Below are 24,066 nucleotides of genomic sequence, written 5' to 3'. Positions count from 1 at the left end.
AAATTAAGTGGATTTTTGAAAGAAAACTATACTGTCAATATACTATTAAAACAAATTAAAATGGTAAAAGTTATTGTACTTTAAGTAAAAATAAAAGAGCAAAAATATCAATCCCAGTTTTGATTACTTAAATTAACAAAAAAAATGCATATAGCAAAGGATAGTTTCAATCTGCCTACCTCTGGGTTATGGGTCCAGCATGCTTCCATTGCAGTACTCTGCTGCCCATGTAAGTGCAAGAGATCCTGAAGCACTCACTCATCATGGGAAAGTACCAATGTGTTTATTCGTTGGTTGATGGAAGAAACATCTTACAAAAACTCTCCAGATTATTGATTTTTTAATGTTTTCTAGGAAACGTTCTAGATGTATGCTTATTAGCCTTTGTCAGTATGTACTTTTTGCAAAGTGTCTCTGTGGCGCAATCGGTTAGTGTGTTTGGCTATTAACCAAAAGGTTGGTGGTTCAATCCCACCCAGGGACCTAATTGACCTTGTTATCAGATTTTGGTGATCTTTAAGTAGACAAGTCAAAATTTCAAACCCCCTGTTATGGTGTAGGGTACCTGGCCTTCTCTGATGTAATCAGAGTTAGATTTGATTCAGTGATTTTATAAAAACAGCTAGGAAGCACAATTTAGCAGTGGGTTGCAGAGAAAAAAAATATGCTGGCAGAAAAATCCAATTGAGTGATTAAACAGCTCTTTATTTTCTGGCTTTATTTTTATGCTAACAAATTTGTTCTCTGAAAAGTGTCCACAAAGCCAAGTCTCTGATTAACACCTTTGTAAGGATGGTTTTTCACCTATTACTAAATTAAACTTGCTTCATTGGAAAGGCAGCAAGATGCATCCTCATTTCAATGTCTACTGAAATAATACAGGTTGACACCAGGAAACATTAACGCCACTGCATCCTTGCTGCTTTCTCATGTGGAAGTCTGTTTAATGTGAAAACAAGGTGATATCTAATTAGCACACAGGTAAGGAATTAAGAAAATCTTTATTTAAGGGTGAAGATGTTTCTCACAAAATCGTTGCCCCAATGCATCATTGAAATTCAAGCTGGAAAGATGATTTTAATATATCACTTGTACATTTTGTATTGCTCTTCTGGTGACAATGTAGTTTGTTTTTGTCAATTACCATTTTAATAATAGGGTAAAGAAAATGAAGTGGATTTTTGAAAGAAAACAATACTGTCAATATACTATTAAAACAAATTAAAATGGTAAAAGTTATTGTACTTTAAGTAAAAATAAAAGAGCCAAAATATCAATCCCAGTTTTGGATTACTTTAATTAACAAACAAAAAAATGCATATAGGAGAGGATAGTTTCAATCTGCCTACCTCTGGGTTATGGGCCCAGCATGCTTCCATTGCTGTACTCTGCTGCACATGTAAGTGCAAGAGATCCTGAAGCACTCACTCATCATGGGAAAGTACCAATGTGTTTCTTCGTTGGTTGATAGAAGAAACATCTTACAAAAACTCTCCAGATTATTGACTTTTTAAAGTTTTTCTAGGAAACGTTTTAGATGAATGCTTATTAGCCTTTGTCAGGATGTACTTTTGCAAAGTGTCTCTGTGGCGCAATCAGTTAGTGTGTACGGCTATTAACCAAAAGGTTGGTGGTTCAATCCCACCCAGGGACGTAATTGACCTTGTTATCAGATTTTGGTGATCTTTAAGTAGACAAGTCAAATTTCATACCCCCTGTTATGGTGTAGGGTACCTGGCCTTCTCTGATGTAATCAGAGTTAGATTTGATTCAGTGATTTTATAAAAACATCTAGGAAGCACAATTTAGCAGTGGGTTGCAGAGAAAAAGAAATATGCTGGCAAAAAAATCAAATTGCGTGATTAAACAGCTCTTCATTTTCTGGCTTTATTTTTATGCTAACAAATTTGTTCTCTGAAAAGTGTCCACAAAGCCAAGTCTCTGATTAACACCTTTGTAGGGATGGTTTTTCACCTATTACTAAATTAAACTTGCTTCATTGGAAAGGCAGCAAGATGTATCCTCATTTCAATGTCTACTGAAATAATACAGGTTGACACCAGGAAACATTAACGCCACTGCATCCTTGCTGCTTTCTAATGTGGAAGTCTGTTTAATGTTAAAACAAGGTGATATCTAATTAGCACACAGGTAAGGAATTAAGAAAATCTTTATTTAAGGGTGAAGATGTTTCTCACAAAATTGTTGACCCAATGCATCATTGAAATTCAAGCTGGAAAGATGATTTTAATATATCACTTGTACATTTTGTATTGCTCTTCTGGTGACAATGTAGTTTGTTTTTGTCAATTACCATTTTAATAATAGGGTAAAGAAAATGAAGTGGATTTTTGAAAGAAAACAATACTGTCAATATACTATTAAAACAAATTAAAATGGTAAAAGTTATTGTACTTTAAGTAAAAATAAAAGAGACAAAATATCAATCCCAGTTTTGGATTACTTTAATTAACAAAAAAAATGCATATAGCAGAGGATAGTTTCAATCTGCCTACCTCTGGGTTATGGGCCCAGCATGCTTCCATTGCAGTACTCTGCTGCACATGTAAGTGCAAGAGATCCTGAAGCACTCACTCATCATGGGAAAGTACCAATGTGTTTCTTCGTTGGTTGATGGAAGAAACATCTTACAAAAACTCTCCAGATTATTGACTTTTTAAAGTTTTTCTAGGAAACGTTTTAGATGAATGCTTATTAGCCTTTGTCAGTATGGACTTTTGCAAAGTGTCTCTGTGGCGCAATCGGTTAGTGTGTTTGGCTATTAACCAAAAGGTTGGTGGTTCAATCCCACCCAGGGACGTAATTAACCTTGTGATCAGATTTTGGTGATATTTAAGTAGACAAGTCAAAATTTCAAACCTCCTCTTATGGTGTAGGGTACATGGCCTTCTCTGATGTAATCAGAGTTAGATTTGATTCAGTGATTTTATAAAAAACAGCTAGGAAGCACAATTTAGCAGTGGGTTGCAGAGAAAAAAAATATGCTGGCAGAAAAATCCAATCGAGTGATTAAACAGCTCTTCATTTTCTGGCTTTATTTTTATGCTAACAAATTTGTTCTCTGAAAAGTGTCCACAAAGCCAAGTCTCTGATTAACACCTTTGTAAGGATGGTTTTTCACCTATTACTAAATTAAACTTGCTTCATTGGAAAGGCAGCAAGATGCATCCTCATTTCAATGTCTACTGAAATAATACAAGTTGACACCAGGAAACATTAACGCCACTGCATCCTTGCTGCTTTCTCATGTGGAAGTCTGTTTAATGTGAAAACAAGGTGATATCTAATTAGCACACAGGTAAGGAATTAAGAAAATCTTTATTTAAGGGTGAAGATGTTTCTCACAAAATTGTTGACCCAATGCAACATTGAAATTCAAGCTGGAAAGATGATTTTAATATATCACTTGTACATTTTGTATTGCTCTTCTGGTGACAATGTAGTTTGTTTTTGTCAATTACCATTTTAATAATAGGGTAAAGAAAATGAAGTGGATTTTTGAAAGAAAACAATACTGTCAATATACTATTAAAACAAATTAAAATGGTAAAAGTTATAGTACTTTAAGTAAAAATAAAAGAGACAAAATATCAATCCCAGTTTTGGATTACTTTAATTAACAAAAAAAAATGCATATAGCAGAGGATAGTTTCAATCTGCCTACCTCTGGGTTATGGGCCCAGCATGCTTCCATTGCAGTACTCTGCTGCACATGTAAGTTCAAGAGATCCTGAAGCACTCACTCATCATGGGAAAGTACCAATGTGTTTCTTTGTTGGTTGATGGAAGAAACATCTTACAAAAACTCTCCAGATTATTGACTTTTTTAAGTTTTTCTAGGAAACGTTTTAGATGAATGCTTATTAGCCTTTGTCAGTATATACTTTTGCAAAGTGTCTCTGTGGCGCAATCAGTTAGTGTGTACGGCTATTAACCAAAAGGTTGGTGGTTCAATCCCACCCAGGGACGTAATTGACCTTGTTATCAGATTTTGGTGATCTTTAAGTAGACAAGTCAAATTTCATACCCCCTGTTATGGTGTAGGGTACCTGGCCTTCTCTGATGTAATCAGAGTTAGATTTGATTCAGTGATTTTATAAAAACATCTAGGAAGCACAATTTAGCAGTGGGTTGCAGAGAAAAAGAAATATGCTGGCAAAAAAATCAAATTGCGTGATTAAACAGCTCTTCATTTTCTGGCTTTATTTTTATGCTAACAAATTTGTTCTCTGAAAAGTGTCCACAAAGCCAAGTCTCTGATTAACACCTTTGTAGGGATGGTTTTTCACCTATTACTAAATTAAACTTGCTTCATTGGAAAGGCAGCAAGATGTATCCTCATTTCAATGTCTACTGAAATAATACAGGTTGACACCAGGAAACATTAACGCCACTGCATCCTTGCTGCTTTCTCATGTGGAAGTCTGTTTAATGTGAAAACAAGGTGATATCTAATTAGCACACAGGTAAGGAATTAAGAAAATCTTTAAGGGTGAAGATGTTTCTCACAAAATTATTGACCCAATGCATCATTGAAATTCAAGCTGGAAAGATGATTTTAATATATCACTTGTACATTTTGTATTGCTCTTCTGGTGACAATGTAGTTTGTTTTTGTCAATTACCATTTTAATAATAGGGTAAAGAAAATGAAGTGGATTTTTGAAAGAAAACAATACTGTCAATATACTATTAAAACAAATTAAAATGGTAAAAGTTATTGTACTTTAAGTAAAAATAAAAGAGACAAAATATCAATCCCAGTTTTGGATTACTTTAATTAACAAAAAAAATGCATATAGCAGAGGATAGTTTCAATCTGCCTACCTCTGGGTTATGGGCCCAGCATGCTTCCTTTGCAGTACTCTGCTGCACATGTAAGTGCAAGAGATCCTGAAGCACTCACTCATCATGGGAAAGTACCAATGTGTTTCTTCGTTGGTTGATGGAAGAAACATCTTACAAAAACTCTCCAGATTATTGACTTTTTAAACTTTTTCTAGGAAACGTTTTAGATGAATGCTTATTAGCCTTTGTCAGTATGGACTTTTGCAAAGTGTCTCTGTGGTGCAATCGGTTAGTGTGTTTGGCTATTAACCAAAAGGTTGGTGGTTCAATTCCACCCAGGGACGTAATTAACCTTGTGATCAGATTTTGGTGATCTTTAAGTAGACAAGTCAAAATTTCAAACCCCCTGTTATGGTGTAGGGTACCTGGCCTTCTCTGATGTAATCAGAGTTAGATTTGATTCAGTGATTTTATAAAAACAGCTAGGAAGCACAATTTAGCAGTGGGTTGCAGAGAAAAAAAATATGCTGGCAGAAAAATCCAATTGAGTGATTAAACAGCTCTTTATTTTCTGGCTTTATTTTTATGCTAACAAATTTGTTCTCTGAAAAGTGTCCACAAAGCCAAGTCTCTGATTAACACCTTTGTAAGGATGGTTTTTCACCTATTACTAAATTAAACTTGCTTCATTGGAAAGGCAGCAAGATGCATCCTCATTTCAATGTCTACTGAAATAATACAAGTTGACACCAGGAAACATTAACGCCACTGCATCCTTGCTGCTTTCTCATGTGGAAGTCTGTTTAATATGAAAACAAGGTGATATCTAATTAGCACACAGGTAAGGAATTAAGAAAATCTTTATTTAAGGGTGAAGATGTTTCTCACAAAATTGTTGACCCAATGCATCATTGAAATTCAAGCAGGAAAGATGATTTTAATATATCACTTGTACATTTTGTATTGCTCTTCTGGTGACAATGTAGTTTGTTTTTGTCAATTACCATTTTAATAATAGGGTAAAGAAAATGAAGTGGATTTTTGAAAGAAAACAATAATGTCAATATACTATTAAAACAAATTAAAATGGTAAAAGTTATTATACTTTAAGTAAAAATAAAAGAGACAAAATATCAATCCCAGTTTTGGATTACTTTAATTAACAAAAAAAAAATGCATATAGCAGAGGATAGTTTCAATCTGCTTACCTCTGGGTTATGGGCCCAGCATGCTTCCATTGCAATACTCTGCTGCACATGTAAGTTCAAGAGATCCTGAAGCACTCACTCATCATGGGAAAGTACCAATGTGTTTCTTCGTTGGTTGATGGAAGAAACATCTTACAAAAACTCTCCAGATTATTGACTTTTTAAAGTTTTTCTAGGAAACGTTTTAGATGAATGCTTATTAGCCTTTGTCAGTATGGACTTTTGCAAGGTGTTTCTGTGGCGCAATCAGTTAGTATGTACGGCTTTTAACCAAAAGGTTGGTGGTTCAATCCCACCCAGGGACCTAATTGACCTTGTTATCAGATTTTGGTGATCTTTAAGTAGACAAGTCAAAATTTCAAACCCCCTGTTATGGTGTAGGGTACCTGGCCTTCTCTGATGTAATCAGAGTTAGATTTGATTCAGTGATTTTATAAAAACAGCTAGGAAGCACAATTTAGCAGTGGGTTGCAGAGAAAAAAAATATGCTGGCAGAAAAATCCAATTGAGTGATTAAACAGCTCTTTATTTTCTGGCTTTATTTTTATGCTAACAAATTTGTTCTCTGAAAAGTGTCCACAAAGCCAAGTCTCTGATTAACACCTTTGTAAGGATGGTTTTTCACCTATTACTAAATTAAACTTGCTTCATTGGAAAGGCAGCAAGATGCATCCTCATTTCAATGTCTACTGAAATAATACAGGTTGACACCAGGAAACATTAACGCCACTGCATCCTTGCTGCTTTCTCATGTGGAAGTCTGTTTAATGTGAAAACAAGGTGATATCTAATTAGCACACAGGTAAGGAATTAAGAAAATCTTTATTTAAGGGTGAAGATGTTTCTCACAAAATCGTTGCCCCAATGCATCATTGAAATTCAAGCTGGAAAGATGATTTTAATATATCACTTGTACATTTTGTATTGCTCTTCTGGTGACAATGTAGTTTGTTTTTGTCAATTACCATTTTAATAATAGGGTAAAGAAAATGAAGTGGATTTTTGAAAGAAAACAATACTGTCAATATACTATTAAAACAAATTAAAATGGTAAAAGTTATTGTACTTTAAGTAAAAATAAAAGAGCCAAAATATCAATCCCAGTTTTGGATTACTTTAATTAACAAACAAAAAAATGCATATAGGAGAGGATAGTTTCAATCTGCCTACCTCTGGGTTATGGGCCCAGCATGCTTCCATTGCTGTACTCTGCTGCACATGTAAGTGCAAGAGATCCTGAAGCACTCACTCATCATGGGAAAGTACCAATGTGTTTCTTCGTTGGTTGATAGAAGAAACATCTTACAAAAACTCTCCAGATTATTGACTTTTTTAAGTTTTTCTAGGAAACGTTTTAGATGAATGCTTATTAGCCTTTGTCAGTATGTACTTTTGCAAAGTGTCTCTGTGGCGCAATCAGTTAGTGTGTATGGCTATTAACCAAAAGGTTGGTGGTTCAATCCCACCCAGGGACGTAATTGACCTTGTTATCAGATTTTGGTGATCTTTAAGTAGACAAGTCAAATTTCATACCCCCTGTTATGGTGTAGGGTACCTGGCCTTCTCTGATGTAATCAGAGTTAGATTTGATTCAGTGATTTTATAAAAACATCTAGGAAGCACAATTTAGCAGTGGGTTGCAGAGAAAAAGAAATATGCTGGCAAAAAAATCAAATTGCGTTATTAAACAGCTCTTCATTTTCTGGCTTTATTTTTATGCTAACAAATTTGTTCTCTGAAAAGTGTCCACAAAGCCAAGTCTCTGATTAACACCTTTGTAGGGATGGTTTTTCACCTATTACTAAATTAAACTTGCTTCATTGGAAAGGCAGCAAGATGTATCCTCATTTCAATGTCTACTGAAATAATACAGGTTGACACCAGGAAACATTAACGCCACTGCATCCTTGCTGCTTTCTCATGTGGAAGTCTGTTTAATGTTAAAACAAGGTGATATCTAATTAGCACACAGGTAAGGAATTAAGAAAATCTTTATTTAAGGGTGAAGATGTTTCTCACAAAATTGTTGACCCAATGCATCATTGAAATTCAAGCTGGAAAGATGATTTTAATATATCACTTGTACATTTTGTATTGCTCTTCTGGTGACAATGTAGTTTGTTTTTGTCAATTACCATTTTAATAATAGGGTAAAGAAAATGAAGTGGATTTTTGAAAGAAAACAATACTGTCAATATACTATTAAAACAAATTAAAATGGTAAAAGTTATTGTACTTTAAGTAAAAATAAAAGAGACAAAATATCAATCCCAGTTTTGGATTACTTTAATTAACAAAAAAAATGCATATAGCAGAGGATAGTTTCAATCTGCCTACCTCTGGGTTATGGGCCCAGCATGCTTCCATTGCAGTACTCTGCTGCACATGTAAGTGCAAGAGATCCTGAAGCACTCACTCATCATGGGAAAGTACCAATGTGTTTCTTCGTTGGTTGATGGAAGAAACATCTTACAAAAACTCTCCAGATTATTGACTTTTTAAAGTTTTTCTAGGAAACGTTTTAGATGAATGCTTATTAGCCTTTGTCAGTATGGACTTTTGCAAAGTGTCTCTGTGGCGCAATCGGTTAGTGTGTTTGGCTATTAACCAAAAGGTTGGTGGTTCAATCCCACCCAGGGACGTAATTAACCTTGTGATCAGATTTTGGTGATCTTTAAGTAGACAAGTCAAAATTTCAAACCCCCTGTTATGGTGTAGGGTACCTGGCCTTCTCTGATGTAATCAGAGTTAGATTTATTTCAGTGATTTTATAAAAACAGTTAGGAAGCACAATTTAGCAGTGGGTTGCAGAGAAAAAAAATATGCTGGCAGAAAAATCCAATTGAGTGATTAAACAGCTCTTTATTTTCTGGCTTTATTTTTATGCTAACAAATTTGTTCTCTGAAAAGTGTCCACAAAGCCAAGTCTCTGATTAACACCTTTGTAAGGATGGTTTTTCACCTATTACTAAATTAAACTTGCTTCATTGGAAAGGCAGCAAGATGCATCCTCATTTCAATGTCTACTGAAATAATACAAGTTGACACCAGGAAACATTAACGCCACTGCATCCTTGCTGCTTTCTCATGTGGAAGTCTGTTTAATATGAAAACAAGGTGATATCTAATTAGCACACAGGTAAGGAATTAAGAAAATCTTTATTTAAGGGTGAAGATGTTTCTCACAAAATCGTTGCCCCAATGCATCATTGAAATTCAAGCTGGAAAGATGATTTTAATATATCACTTGTACATTTTGTATTGCTCTTCTGGTGACAATGTAGTTTGTTTTTGTCAATTACCATATTAATAATAGGGTAAAGAAAATTACGTGGATTTTTGAAAGAAAACAATACTGTCAATATACTATTAAAACAAATTAAAATGGTAAAAGTTATTGTACTTTAAGTAAAAATAAAAGAGACAAAATATCAATCCCAGTTTTGGATTACTTTAATTAACAAAAAAATTCATATAGCAGAGGATAGTTTCAATCTGCCTACCTCTGGGTTATGGGCCCAGCATGCTTCCATTGCAGTACTCTGCTGCACATGTAAGTGCAAGAGATCCTGAAGCACTCACTCATCATGGGAAAGTACCAATGTGTTTCTTCGTTGGTTGATGGAAGAAACATCTTACAAAAACTCTCCAGATTATTGACTTTTTAAAGTTTTTCTAGGAAACGTTTTAGATGAATGCTTATTAGCCTTTGTCAGTATGGACTTTTGCAAAGTGTCTCTGTGGCGCAATCGGTTAGTGTGTTTGGCTATTAACCAAAAGGTTGGTGGTTCAATCCCACCCAGGGACGTAATTAACCTTGTGATCAGATTTTGGTGATATTTAAGTAGACAAGTCAAAATTTCAAACCTCCTCTTATGGTGTAGGGTACATGGCCTTCTCTGATGTAATCAGAGTTAGATTTGGTTCAGTGATTTTATAAAAAACAGCTAGGAAGCACAATTTAGCAGTGGGTTGCAGAGAAAAAAAATATGCTGGCAGAAAAATCCAATCGAGTGATTAAACAGCTCTTCATTTTCTGGCTTTATTTTTATGCTAACAAATTTGTTCTCTGAAAAGTGTCCACAAAGCCAAGTCTCTGATTAACACCTTTGTAAGGATGGTTTTTCACCTATTACTAAATTAAACTTGCTTCATTGGAAAGGCAGCAAGATGCATCCTCATTTCAATGTCTACTGAAATAATACAAGTTGACACCAGGAAACATTAACGCCACTGCATCCTTGCTGCTTTCTCATGTGGAAGTCTGTTTAATGTGAAAACAAGGTGATATCTAATTAGCACACAGGTAAGGAATTAAGAAAATCTTTATTTAAGGGTGAAGATGTTTCTCACAAAATTGTTGACCCAATGCAACATTGAAATTCAAGCTGGAAAGATGATTTTAATATATCACTTGTACATTTTGTATTGCTCTTCTGGTGACAATGTAGTTTGTTTTTGTCAATTACCATTTTAATAATAGGGTAAAGAAAATGAAGTGGATTTTTGAAAGAAAACAATACTGTCAATATACTATTAAAACAAATTAAAATGGTAAAAGTTATAGTACTTTAAGTAAAAATAAAAGAGACAAAATATCAATCCCAGTTTTGGATTACTTTAATTAACAAAAAAAAACGCATATAGCAGAGGATAGTTTCAATCTGCCTACCTCTGGGTTATGGGCCCAGCATGCTTCCATTGCAGTACTCTGCTGCACATGTAAGTTCAAGAGATCCTGAAGCACTCACTCATCATGGGAAAGTACCAATGTGTTTCTTCGTTGGTTGATGGAAGAAACATCTTACAAAAACTCTCCAGATTATTGACTTTTTTAAGTTTTTCTAGGAAACGTTTTAGATGAATGCTTATTAGCCTTTGTCAGTATGTACTTTTGCAAAGTGTCTCTGTGGCGCAATCAGTTAGTGTGTACGGCTATTAACCAAAAGGTTGGTGGTTCAATCCCACCCAGGGACGTAATTGACCTTGTTATCAGATTTTGGTGATCTTTAAGTAGACAAGTCAAATTTCATACCCCCTGTTATGGTGTAGGGTACCTGGCCTTCTCTGATGTAATCAGAGTTAGATTTGATTCAGTGATTTTATAAAAACATCTAGGAAGCACAATTTAGCAGTGGGTTGCAGAGAAAAAGAAATATGCTGGCAAAAAAATCAAATTGCGTGATTAAACAGCTCTTCATTTTCTGGCTTTATTTTTATGCTAACAAATTTGTTCTCTGAAAAGTGTCCACAAAGCCAAGTCTCTGATTAACACCTTTGTAGGGATGGTTTTTCACCTATTACTAAATTAAACTTGCTTCATTGGAAAGGCAGCAAGATGTATCCTCATTTCAATGTCTACTGAAATAATACAGGTTGACACCAGGAAACATTAACGCCACTGCATCCTTGCTGCTTTCTCATGTGGAAGTCTGTTTAATGTGAAAACAAGGTGATATCTAATTAGCACACAGGTAAGGAATTAAGAAAATCTTTATTTAAGGGTGAAGATGTTTCTCACAAAATTATTGACCCAATGCATCATTGAAATTCAAGCTGGAAAGATGATTTTAATATATCACTTGTACATTTTGTATTGCTCTTCTGGTGACAATGTAGTTTGTTTTTGTCAATTACCATTTTAATAATAGGGTAAAGAAAATGAAGTGGATTTTTGAAAGAAAACAATACTGTCAATATACTATTAAAACAAATTAAAATGGTAAAAGTTATTGTACTTTAAGTAAAAATAAAAGAGACAAAATATCAATCCCAGTTTTGGATTACTTTAATTAACAAAAAAAATGCATATAGCAGAGGATAGTTTCAATCTGCCTACCTCTGGGTTATGGGCCCAGCATGCTTCCATTGCAGTACTCTGCTGCACATGTAAGTGCAAGAGATCCTGAAGCACTCACTCATCATGGGAAAGTACCAATGTGTTTCTTCGTTGGTTGATGGAAGAAACATCTTACAAAAACTCTCCAGATTATTGACTTTTTAAACTTTTTCTAGGAAACGTTTTAGATGAATGCTTATTAGCCTTTGTCAGTATGGACTTTTGCAAAGTGTCTCTGTGGTGCAATCGGTTAGTGTGTTTGGCTATTAACCAAAAGGTTGGTGGTTCAATCCCACCCAGGGACGTAATTAACCTTGTGATCAGATTTTGGTGATCTTTAAGTAGACAAGTCAAATTTCATACCCCCTGTTATGGTGTAGGGTACCTGGCCTTCTCTGATGTAATCAGAGTTAGATTTGATTCAGTGATTTTATAAAAACAGCTAGGAAGCACAATTTAGCAGTGGGTTGCAGAGAAAAAAAATATGCTGGCAGAAAAATCCAATTGAGTGATTAAACAGCTCTTTATTTTCTGGCTTTATTTTTATGCTAACAAATTTGTTCTCTGAAAAGTGTCCACAAAGCCAAGTCTCTGATTAACACCTTTGTAAGGATGGTTTTTCACCTATTACTAAATTAAACTTGCTTCATTGGAAAGGCAGCAAGATGCATCCTCATTTCAATGTCTACTGAAATAATACAAGTTGACACCAGGAAACATTAACGCCACTGCATCCTTGCTGCTTTCTCATGTGGAAGTCTGTTTAATATGAAAACAAGGTGATATCTAATTAGCACACAGGTAAGGAATTAAGAAAATCTTTATTTAAGGGTGAAGATGTTTCTCACAAAATTGTTGACCCAATGCATCATTGAAATTCAAGCAGGAAAGATGATTTTAATATATCACTTGTACATTTTGTATTGCTCTTCTGGTGACAATGTAGTTTGTTTTTGTCAATTACCATTTTAATAATAGGGTAAAGAAAATGAAGTGGATTTTTGAAAGAAAACAATAATGTCAATATACTATTAAAACAAATTAAAATGGTAAAAGTTATTATACTTTAAGTAAAAATAAAAGAGACAAAATATCAATCCCAGTTTTGGATTACTTTAATTAACAAAAAAAAAATGCATATAGCAGAGGATAGTTTCAATCTGCTTACCTCTGGGTTATGGGCCCAGCATGCTTCCATTGCAATACTCTGCTGCACATGTAAGTTCAAGAGATCCTGAAGCACTCACTCATCATGGGAAAGTACCAATGTGTTTCTTCGTTGGTTGATGGAAGAAACATCTTACAAAAACTCTCCAGATTATTGACTTTTTAAAGTTTTTCTAGGAAACGTTTTAGATGAATGCTTATTAGCCTTTGTCAGTATGGACTTTTGCAAGGTGTTTCTGTGGCGCAATCAGTTAGTATGTACGGCTTTTAACCAAAAGGTTGGTGGTTCAATCCCACCCAGGGACCTAATTGACCTTGTTATCAGATTTTGGTGATCTTTAAGTAGACAAGTCAAAATTTCAAACCCCCTGTTATGGTGTAGGGTACCTGGCCTTCTCTGATGTAATCAGAGTTAGATTTGATTCAGTGATTTTATAAAAACAGCTAGGAAGCACAATTTAGCAGTGGGTTGCAGAGAAAAAAAATATGCTGGCAGAAAAATCCAATTGAGTGATTAAACAGCTCTTTATTTTCTGGCTTTATTTTTATGCTAACAAATTTGTTCTCTGAAAAGTGTCCACAAAGCCAAGTCTCTGATTAACACCTTTGTAAGGATGGTTTTTCACCTATTACTAAATTAAACTTGCTTCATTGGAAAGGCAGCAAGATGCATCCTCATTTCAATGTCTACTGAAATAATACAGGTTGACACCAGGAAACATTAACGCCACTGCATCCTTGCTGCTTTCTCATGTGGAAGTCTGTTTAATGTGAAAACAAGGTGATATCTAATTAGCACACAGGTAAGGAATTAAGAAAATCTTTATTTAAGGGTGAAGATGTTTCTCACAAAATCGTTGCCCCAATGCATCATTGAAATTCAAGCTGGAAAGATGATTTTAATATATCACTTGTACATTTTGTATTGCTCTTCTGGTGACAATGTAGTTTGTTTTTGTCAATTACCATTTTAATAATAGGGTAAAGAAAATTAAGTGGATTTTTGAAAGAAAACAATACTGTCAATATACTATTAAAACAAATTAAAATGGTAAAAGTTATTGTACTTTAAGTAAAAATAAAAGAGCCAAAATATCAATCCCAGTTTTGGATTACTTTAATTAACAAACAAAAAAATGCATATAGGAGAGGATAGTTTCAATCTGCCTACCTCTGGGTTATGGGCCCAGCATGCTTCCATTGCTGTACTCTGCTGCACATGTAAGTGCAAGAGATCCTGAAGCACTCACTCATCATGGGAAAGTACCAATGTGTTTCTTCGTTGGTTGATAGAAGAAACATCTTACAAAAACTCTCCAGATTATTGACTTTTTTAAGTTTTTCTAGGAAACGTTTTAGATGAATGCTTATTAGCCTTTGTCAGTATGTACTTTTGCAAAGTGTCTCTGTGGCGCAATCAGTTAGTGTGTATGGCTATTAACCAAAAGGTTGGTGGTTCAATCCCACCCAGGGACGTAATTGACCTTGTTATCAGATTTTGGTGATCTTTAAGTAGACAAGTCAAATTTCATACCCCCTGTTATGGTGTAGGGTACCTGGCCTTCTCTGATGTAATCAGAGTTAGATTTGATTCAGTGATTTTATAAAAACATCTAGGAAGCACAATTTAGCAGTGGGTTGCAGAGAAAAAGAAATATGCTGGCAAAAAAATCAAATTGCGTTATTAAACAGCTCTTCATTTTCTGGCTTTATTTTTATGCTAACAAATTTGTTCTCTGAAAAGTGTCCACAAAGCCAAGTCTCTGATTAACACCTTTGTAGGGATGGTTTTTCACCTATTACTAAATTAAACTTGCTTCATTGGAAAGGCAGCAAGATGTATCCTCATTTCAATGTCTACTGAAATAATACAGGTTGACACCAGGAAACATTAACGCCACTGCATCCTTGCTGCTTTCTCATGTGGAAGTCTGTTTAATGTTAAAACAAGGTGATATCTAATTAGCACACAGGTAAGGAATTAAGAAAATCTTTATTTAAGGGTGAAGATGTTTCTCACAAAATTGTTGACCCAATGCATCATTGAAATTCAAGCTGGAAAGATGATTTTAATATATCACTTGTACATTTTGTATTGCTCTTCTGGTGACAATGTAGTTTGTTTTTGTCAATTACCATTTTAATAATAGGGTAAAGAAAATGAAGTGGATTTTTGAAAGAAAACAATACTGTCAATATACTATTAAAACAAATTAAAATGGTAAAAGTTATTGTAATTTAAGTAAAAATAAAAGAGACAAAATATCAATCCCAGTTTTGGATTACTTTAATTAACAAAAAAAATGCATATAGCAGAGGATAGTTTCAATCTGCCTACCTCTGGGTTATGGGCCCAGCATGCTTCCATTGCAGTACTCTGCTGCACATGTAAGTGCAAGAGATCCTGAAGCACTCACTCATCATGGGAAAGTACCAATGTGTTTCTTCGTTGGTTGATGGAAGAAACATCTTACAAAAACTCTCCAGATTATTGACTTTTTAAACTTTTTCTAGGAAACGTTTTAGATGAATGCTTATTAGCCTTTGTCAGTATGGACTTTTGCAAAGTGTCTCTGTGGCGCAATCGGTTAGTGTGTTTGGCTATTAACCAAAAGGTTGGTGGTTCAATCCCACCCAGGGACGTAATTAACCTTGTGATCAGATTTTGGTGATCTTTAAGTAGACAAGTCAAAATTTCAAACCCCCTGTTATGGTGTAGGGTACCTGGCCTTCTCTGATGTAATCAGAGTTAGATTTGATTCAGTGATTTTATAAAAACAGTTAGGAAGCACAATTTAGCAGTGGGTTGCAGAGAAAAAAAATATGCTGGCAGAAAAATCCAATTGAGTGATTAAACAGCTCTTTATTTTCTGGCTTTATTTTTATGCTAACAAATTTGTTCTCTGAAAAGTGTCCACAAAGCCAAGTCTCTGATTAACACCTTTGTAAGGATGGTTTTTCACCTATTACTAAATTAAACTTGCTTCATTGGAAAGGCAGCAAGATGCATCCTCATTTCAATGTCTACTGAAATAATACAAGTTGACACCAGGAAACATTAACGCCACTGCATCCTTGCTGCTTTCTCATGTGGAAGTCTGTTTAATATGAAAACAAGGTGATATCTAATTAGCACACAGGTAAGGAATTAAGAAAATCTTTATTTAAGGGTGAAGATGTTTCTCACAAAATCGTTGCCCCAATGCATCATTGAAATTCAAGCTGGAAAGATGATTTTAATATATCACTTGTACATTTTGTATTGCTCTTCTGGTGACAATGTAGTTTGTTTTTGTCAATTACCATATTAATAATAGGGTAAAGAAAATGAAGTGGATTTTTGAAAGAAAACAATACTGTCAATATACTATTAAAACAAATTAAAATGGTAAAAGTTATTGTACTTTAAGTAAAAATAAAAGAGACAAAATATCAATCCCAGTTTTGGATTACTTTAATTAACAAAAAAATTCATATAGCAGAGGATAGTTTCAATCTGCCTACCTCTGGGTTATGGGCCCAGCATGCTTCCATTGCAGTACTCTGCTGCACATGTAAGTGCAAGAGATCCTGAAGCACTCACTCATCATGGGAAAGTACCAATGTGTTTCTTCGTTGGTTGATGGAAGAAACATCTTACAAAAACTCTCCAGATTATTGACTTTTTAAAGTTTTTCTAGGAAACGTTTTAGATGAATGCTTATTAGCCTTTGTCAGTATGGACTTTTGCAAAGTGTCTCTGTGGCGCAATCGGTTAGTGTGTTTGGCTATTAACCAAAAGGTTGGTGGTTCAATCCCACCCAGGGACGTAATTAACCTTGTGATCAGATTTTGGTGATATTTAAGTAGACAAGTCAAAATTTCAAACCTCCTCTTATGGTGTAGGGTACATGGCCTTCTCTGATGTAATCAGAGTTAGATTTGATTCAGTGATTTTATAAAAAACAGCTAGGAAGCACAATTTAGCAGTGGGTTGCAGAGAAAAAAAATATGCTGGCAGAAAAATCCAATCGAGTGATTAAACAGCTCTTCATTTTCTGGCTTTATTTTTATGCTAACAAATTTGTTCTCTGAAAAGTGTCCACAAAGCCAAGTCTCTGATTAACACCTTTGTAAGGATGGTTTTTCACCTATTACTAAATTAAACTTGCTTTATTGGAAAGGCAGCAAGATGCATCCTCATTTCAATGTCTACTGAAATAATACAAGTTGACACCAGGAAACATTAACGCCACTGCATCCTTGCTGCTTTCTCATGTGGAAGTCTGTTTAATGTGAAAACAAGGTGATATCTAATTAGCACACAGGTAAGGAATTAAGAAAATCTTTATTTAAGGGTGAAGATGTTTCTCACAAAATTGTTGACCCAATGCAACATTGAAATTCAAGCTGGAAAGATGATTTTAATATATCACTTGTACATTTTGTATTGCTCTTCTGGTGACAATGTAGTTTGTTTTTGTCAATTACCATTTTAATAATAGGGTAAAGAAAATGAAGTGGATTTTTGAAAGAAAACAATACTGTCAATATACTATTAAAACAAATTAAAATGGTAAAAGTTATAGTACTTTAAGTAAAAATAAAAGAGACAAAATATCAATCCCAGTTTTGGATTACTTTAATTAACAAAAAAAAATGCATATAGCAGAGGATAGTTTCAATCTGCCTACCTCTGGGTTATGGGCCCAGCATGCTTCCATTGCAGTACTCTGCTGCACATGTAAGTTCAAGAGATCCTGAAGCACTCACTCATCATGGGAAAGTACCAATGTGTTTCTTCGTTGGTTGATGGAAGAAACATCTTACAAAAACTCTCCAGATTATTGACTTTTTTAAGTTTTTCTAGGAAACGTTTTAGATGAATGCTTATTAGCCTTTGTCAGTATGTACTTTTGCAAAGTGTCTCTGTGGCGCAATCAGTTAGTGTGTACGGCTATTAACCAGAAGGTTGGTGGTTCAATCCCACCCAGGGACGTAATTGACCTTGTTATCAGATTTTGGTGATCTTTAAGTAGACAAGTCAAATTTCATACCCCCTGTTATGGTGTAGGGTACCTGGCCTTCTCTGATGTAATCAGAGTTAGATTTGATTCAGTGATTTTATAAAAACATCTAGGAAGCACAATTTAGCAGTGGGTTGCAGAGAAAAAGAAATATGCTGGCAAAAAAATCAAATTGCGTGATTAAACAGCTCTTCATTTTCTGGCTTTATTTTTATGCTAACAAATTTGTTCTCTGAAAAGTGTCCACAAAGCCAAGTCTCTGATTAACACCTTTGTAGGGATGGTTTTTCACCTATTACTAAATTAAACTTGCTTCATTGGAAAGGCAGCAAGATGTATCCTCATTTCAATGTCTACTGAAATAATACAGGTTGACACCAGGAAACATTAACGCCACTGCATCCTTGCTGCTTTCTCATGTGGAAGTCTGTTTAATGTTAAAACAAGGTGATATCTAATTAGCACACAGGTAAGGAATTAAGAAAATCTTTATTTAAGGGTGAAGATGTTTCTCACAAAATTGTTGACCCAATGCATCATTGAAATTCAAGCTGGAAAGATGATTTTAATATATCACTTGTACATTTTGTATTGCTCTTCTGGTGACAATGTAGTTTGTTTTTGTCAATTACCATTTTAATAATAGGGTAAAGAAAATGAAGTGGATTTTTGAAAGAAAACAATACTGTCAATATACTATTAAAACAAATTAAAATGGTAAAAGTTATTGTACTTTAAGTAAAAATAAAAGAGACAAAATATCAATCCCAGTTTTGGATTACTTTAATTAACAAAAAAAATGCATATAGCAGAGGATAGTTTCAATCTGCCTACCTCTGGGTTATGGGCCCAGCATGCTTCCATTGCAGTACTCTGCTGCACATGTAAGTGCAAGAGATCCTGAAGCACTCACTCATCATGGGAAAGTACCAATGTGTTTCTTCGTTGGTTGATGGAAGAAACATCTTACAAAAACTCTCCAGATTATTGACTTTTTAAACTTTTTCTAGGAAACGTTTTAGATGAATGCTTATTAGCCTTTGTCAGTATGGACTTTTGCAAAGTGTCTCTGTGGCGCAATCGGTTAGTGTGTTTGGCTATTAACCAAAAGGTTGGTGGTTCAATCCCACCCAGGGACGTAATTAACCTTGTGATCAGATTTTGGTGATCTTTAAGTAGACAAGTCAAAATTTCAAACCCCCTGTTATGGTGTAGGGTACCTGGCCTTCTCTGATGTAATCAGAGTTAGATTTGATTCAGTGATTTTATAAAAACAGCTAGGAAGCACAATTTAGCAGTGGGTTGCAGAGAAAAAAAATATGCTGGCAGAAAAATCCAATTGAGTGATTAAACAGCTCTTTATTTTCTGGCTTTATTTTTATGCTAACAAATTTGTTCTCTGAAAAGTGTCCACAAAGCCAAGTCTCTGATTAACACCTTTGTAAGGATGGTTTTTCACCTATTACTAAATTAAACTTGCTTCATTGGAAAGGCAGCAAGATGCATCCTCATTTCAATGTCTACTGAAATAATACAAGTTGACACCAGGAAACATTAACGCCACTGCATCCTTGCTGCTTTCTCATGTGGAAGTCTGTTTAATATGAAAACAAGGTGATATCTAATTAGCACACAGGTAAGGAATTAAGAAAATCTTTATTTAAGGGTGAAGATGTTTCTCACAAAATCGTTGCCCCAATGCATCATTGAAATTCAAGCTGGAAAGATGATTTTAATATATCACTTGTACATTTTGTATTGCTCTTCTGGTGACAATGTAGTTTGTTTTTGTCAATTACCATATTAATAATAGGGTAAAGAAAATGAAGTGGATTTTTGAAAGAAAACAATACTGTCAATATACTATTAAAACAAATTAAAATGGTAAAAGTTATTGTACTTTAAGTAAAAATAAAAGAGACAAAATATCAATCCCAGTTTTGGATTACTTTAATTAACAAAAAAAATGCATATAGCAGAGGATAGTTTCAATCTGCCTACCTCTGGGTTATGGGCCCAGCATGCTTCCATTGCAGTACTCTGCTGCACATGTAAGTGCAAGAGATCCTGAAGCACTCACTCATCATGGGAAAGTACCAATGTGTTTCTTCGTTGGTTGATGGAAGAAACATCTTACAAAAACTCTCCAGATTATTGACTTTTTAAAGTTTTTCTAGGAAACGTTTTAGATGAATGCTTATTAGCCTTTGTCAGTATGGACTTTTGCAAAGTGTCTCTGTGGCGCAATCGGTTAGTGTGTTTGGCTATTAACCAAAAGGTTGGTGGTTCAATCCCACCCAGGGACGTAATTAACCTTGTGATCAGATTTTGGTGATATTTAAGTAGACAAGTCAAAATTTCAAACCTCCTCTTATGGTGTAGGGTACATGGCCTTCTCTGATGTAATCAGAGTTAGATTTGATTCAGTGATTTTATAAAAAACAGCTAGGAAGCACAATTTAGCAGTGGGTTGCAGAGAAAAAAAATATGCTGGCAGAAAAATCCAATCGAGTGATTAAACAGCTCTTCATTTTCTGGCTTTATTTTTATGCTAACAAATTTGTTCTCTGAAAAGTGTCCACAAAGCCAAGTCTCTGATTAACACCTTTGTAGGGATGGTTTTTCACCTATTACTAAATTAAACTTGCTTCATTGGAAAGGCAGCAAGATGTATCCTCATTTCAATGTCTACTGAAATAATACAGGTTGACACCAGGAAACATTAACGCCACTGCATCTTTGCTGCTTTCTAATGTGGAAGTCTGTTTAATGTGAAAACAAGGTGATATCTAATTAGCACACAGGTAAGGAATTAAGAAAATCTTTATTTAAGGGTGAAGATGTTTCTCACAAAATCGTTGCCCCAATGCATCATTGAAATTCAAGCTGGAAAGATGATTTTAATATATCACTTGTACATTTTGTATTGCTCTTCTGGTGACAATGTAGTTTGTTTTTGTCAATTACCATTTTAATAATAGGGTAAAGAAAATGAAGTGGATTTTTGAAAGAAAACAATACTGTCAATATACTATTAAAACAAATTAAAATGGTAAAAGTTATAGTACTTTAAGTAAAAATAAAAGAGACAAAATATCAATCCCAGTTTTGGATTACTTTAATTAACAAAAAAAAAAATGCATATAGCAGAGGATAGTTTCAATCTGCCTACCTCTGGGTTATGGGCCCAGCATGCTTCCATTGCAGTACTCTGCTGCACATGTAAGTTCAAGAGATCCTGAAGCACTCACTCATCATGGGAAAGTACCAATGTGTTTCTTCGTTGGTTGATAGAAGAAACATCTTACAAAAACTCTCCAGATTATTGACTTTTTTAAGTTTTTCTAGGAAACGTTTTAGATGAATGCTTATTAGCATTTGTCAGTATGTACTTTTAGCAAAGTGTCTCTGTGGCGCAATCAGTTAGTGTGTACGGCTATTAACCAAAAGGTTGGTGGTTCAATCCCACCAGGGACGTAATTGACCTTGTTATCAGATTTTGGTGATCTTTAAGTAGACAAGTCAAATTTCATACCCCCTGTTATGGTGTAGGGTACCTGGCCTTCTCTGATGTAATCAGAGTTAGATTTGATTCAGTGATTTTATAAAAACATCTAGGAAGCACAATTTAGCAGTGGGTTTCAGAGAAAAAGAAATATGCTGGCAAAAAAACCAAATTGCGTGATTAAACAGCTCTTCATTTTCTGGCTTTATTTTTATGCTAACAAATTTGTTCTCTGAAAAGTGTCCACAAAGCCAAGTCTCTGATTAACACCTTTGTAGGGATGGTTTTTCACCTATTACTAAATTAAACTTGCTTCATTGGAAAGGCAGCAAGATGTATCCTCATTTCAATCTCTACTGAAATAATACAGGTTGACACCAGGAAACATTAACGCCACTGCATCCTTGCTGCTTTCTCATGTGGAAGTCTGTTTAATGTGAAAACAAGGTGATATCTTATTAGCACACAGGTAAGGAATTAAGAAAATCTTTATTTAAGGGTGAAGATGTTTCTCACAAAATCGTTGCCCCAATGCATCATTGAAATTCAAGCTGGAAAGATGATTTTAATATATCACTTGTACATTTTGTATTGCTCTTCTGGTGACAATGTAGTTTGTTTTTGTCAATTACCATATTAATAATAGGGTAAAGAAAATGAAGTGGATTTTTGAAAGAAAACAATACTGTCAATATACTATTAAAACAAATTAAAATGGTAAAAGTTATTGTACTTTAAGTAAAAATAAAAGAGACAAAATATCAATCCCAGTTTTGGATTACTTTAATTAACAAAAAAAATGCATATAGCAGAGGATAGTTTCAATCTGCCTACCTCTGGGTTATGGGCCCAGCATGCTTCCATTGCAGTACTCTGCTGCACATGTAAGTGCAAGAGATCCTGAAGCACTCACTCATCATGGGAAAGTACCAATGTGTTTCTTCGTTGGTTGATGGAAGAAACATCTTACAAAAACTCTCCAGATTATTGACTTTTTAAAGTTTTTCTAGGAAACGTTTTAGATGAATGCTTATTAGCCTTTGTCAGTATGGACTTTTGCAAAGTGTCTCTGTGGTGCAATCGGTTAGTGTGTTTGGCTATTAACCAAAAGGTTGGTGGTTCAATCCCACCCAGGGACGTAATTAACCTTGTGATCAGATTTTGGTGATATTTAAGTAGACAAGTCAAAATTTCAAACCTCCTCTTATGGTGTAGGGTACATGGCCTTCTCTGATGTAATCAGAGTTAGATTTGATTCAGTGATTTTATAAAAAACAGCTAGGAAGCACAATTTAGCAGTGGGTTGCAGAGAAAAAAAATATGCTGGCAGAAAAATCCAATCGAGTGATTAAACAGCTCTTCATTTTCTGGCTTTATTTTTATGCTAACAAATTTGTTCTCTGAAAAGTGTCCACAAAGCCAAGTCTCTGATTAACACCTTTGTAGGGATGGTTTTTCACCTATTACTAAATTAAACTTGCTTCATTGGAAAGGCAGCAAGATGTATCCTCATTTCAATGTCTACTGAAATAATACAGGTTGACACCAGGAAACATTAACGCCACTGCATCTTTGCTGCTTTCTAATGTGGAAGTCTGTTTAATGTGAAAACAAGGTGATATCTAATTAGCACACAGGTAAGGAATTAAGAAAATCTTTATTTAAGGGTGAAGATGTTTCTCACAAAATCGTTGCCCCAATGCATCATTGAAATTCAAGCTGGAAAGATGATTTTAATATATCACTTGTACATTTTGTATTGCTCTTCTGGTGACAATGTAGTTTGTTTTTGTCAATTACCATTTTAATAATAGGGTAAAGAAAATGAAGTGGATTTTTGAAAGAAAACAATACTGTCAATATACTATTAAAACAAATTAAAATGGTAAAAGTTATAGTACTTTAAGTAAAAATAAAAGAGACAAAATATCAATCCCAGTTTTGGATTACTTTAATTAACAAAAAAAAAAATGCATATAGCAGAGGATAGTTTCAATCTGCCTACCTCTGGGTTATGGGCCCAGCATGCTTCCATTGCAGTACTCTGCTGCACATGTAAGTTCAAGAGATCCTGAAGCACTCACTCATCATGGGAAAGTACCAATGTGTTTCTTCGTTGGTTGATAGAAGAAACATCTTACAAAAACTCTCCAGATTATTGACTTTTTTAAGTTTTTCTAGGAAACGTTTTAGATGAATGCTTATTAGCATTTGTCAGTATGTACTTTTAGCAAAGTGTCTCTGTGGCGCAATCAGTTAGTGTGTACGGCTATTAACCAAAAGGTTGGTGGTTCAATCCCACCAGGGACGTAATTGACCTTGTTATCAGATTTTGGTGATCTTTAAGTAGACAAGTCAAATTTCATACCCCCTGTTATGGTGTAGGGTACCTGGCCTTCTCTGATGTAATCAGAGTTAGATTTGATTCAGTGATTTTATAAAAACATCTAGGAAGCACAATTTAGCAGTGGGTTTCAGAGAAAAAGAAATATGCTGGCAAAAAAACCAAATTGCGTGATTAAACAGCTCTTC

General features: G+C 34.6%; 9 non-coding genes across 9 annotated transcripts; all 9 read left to right on the top strand.

The window, feature by feature from the left end:
* Positions 1-410: 410 nt before the first annotated feature.
* Positions 411-484, top strand: TRNAN-AUU (transfer RNA asparagine (anticodon AUU)). The gene has a single exon. It is a non-coding gene; the product is annotated as a tRNA-Asn (tRNA).
* Positions 485-2,747: 2,263 nt separating this feature from the next.
* Positions 2,748-2,821, top strand: TRNAN-AUU (transfer RNA asparagine (anticodon AUU)). The gene has a single exon. It is a non-coding gene; the product is annotated as a tRNA-Asn (tRNA).
* Positions 2,822-5,079: 2,258 nt separating this feature from the next.
* TRNAN-AUU (transfer RNA asparagine (anticodon AUU)) lies at positions 5,080-5,153 on the top strand. The gene has a single exon. It is a non-coding gene; the product is annotated as a tRNA-Asn (tRNA).
* A 3,432-nt stretch (positions 5,154-8,585) lies between these two features.
* Positions 8,586-8,659, top strand: TRNAN-AUU (transfer RNA asparagine (anticodon AUU)). Its single transcript has one exon. It is a non-coding gene; the product is annotated as a tRNA-Asn (tRNA).
* Positions 8,660-9,751: 1,092 nt separating this feature from the next.
* TRNAN-AUU (transfer RNA asparagine (anticodon AUU)) lies at positions 9,752-9,825 on the top strand. The gene has a single exon. It is a non-coding gene; the product is annotated as a tRNA-Asn (tRNA).
* A 5,767-nt stretch (positions 9,826-15,592) lies between these two features.
* On the top strand, positions 15,593-15,666 carry TRNAN-AUU (transfer RNA asparagine (anticodon AUU)). The gene has a single exon. It is a non-coding gene; the product is annotated as a tRNA-Asn (tRNA).
* A 1,092-nt stretch (positions 15,667-16,758) lies between these two features.
* TRNAN-AUU (transfer RNA asparagine (anticodon AUU)) lies at positions 16,759-16,832 on the top strand. Its single transcript has one exon. It is a non-coding gene; the product is annotated as a tRNA-Asn (tRNA).
* Positions 16,833-19,094: 2,262 nt separating this feature from the next.
* Positions 19,095-19,168, top strand: TRNAN-AUU (transfer RNA asparagine (anticodon AUU)). Its single transcript has one exon. It is a non-coding gene; the product is annotated as a tRNA-Asn (tRNA).
* Positions 19,169-20,261: 1,093 nt separating this feature from the next.
* TRNAN-AUU (transfer RNA asparagine (anticodon AUU)) lies at positions 20,262-20,335 on the top strand. Its single transcript has one exon. It is a non-coding gene; the product is annotated as a tRNA-Asn (tRNA).
* Positions 20,336-24,066: the final 3,731 nt, after the last annotated feature.

The sequence above is a fragment of the Pseudophryne corroboree genome, unplaced genomic scaffold, assembly GCF_028390025.1.
Source record: "Pseudophryne corroboree isolate aPseCor3 unplaced genomic scaffold, aPseCor3.hap2 scaffold_321, whole genome shotgun sequence".
Classification (NCBI taxonomy): Eukaryota; Metazoa; Chordata; class Amphibia; order Anura; family Myobatrachidae; genus Pseudophryne; species Pseudophryne corroboree.
Note: the sequence above shows the minus strand (reverse complement) of the source record. Positions and strands in the feature narration are given on the sequence as shown.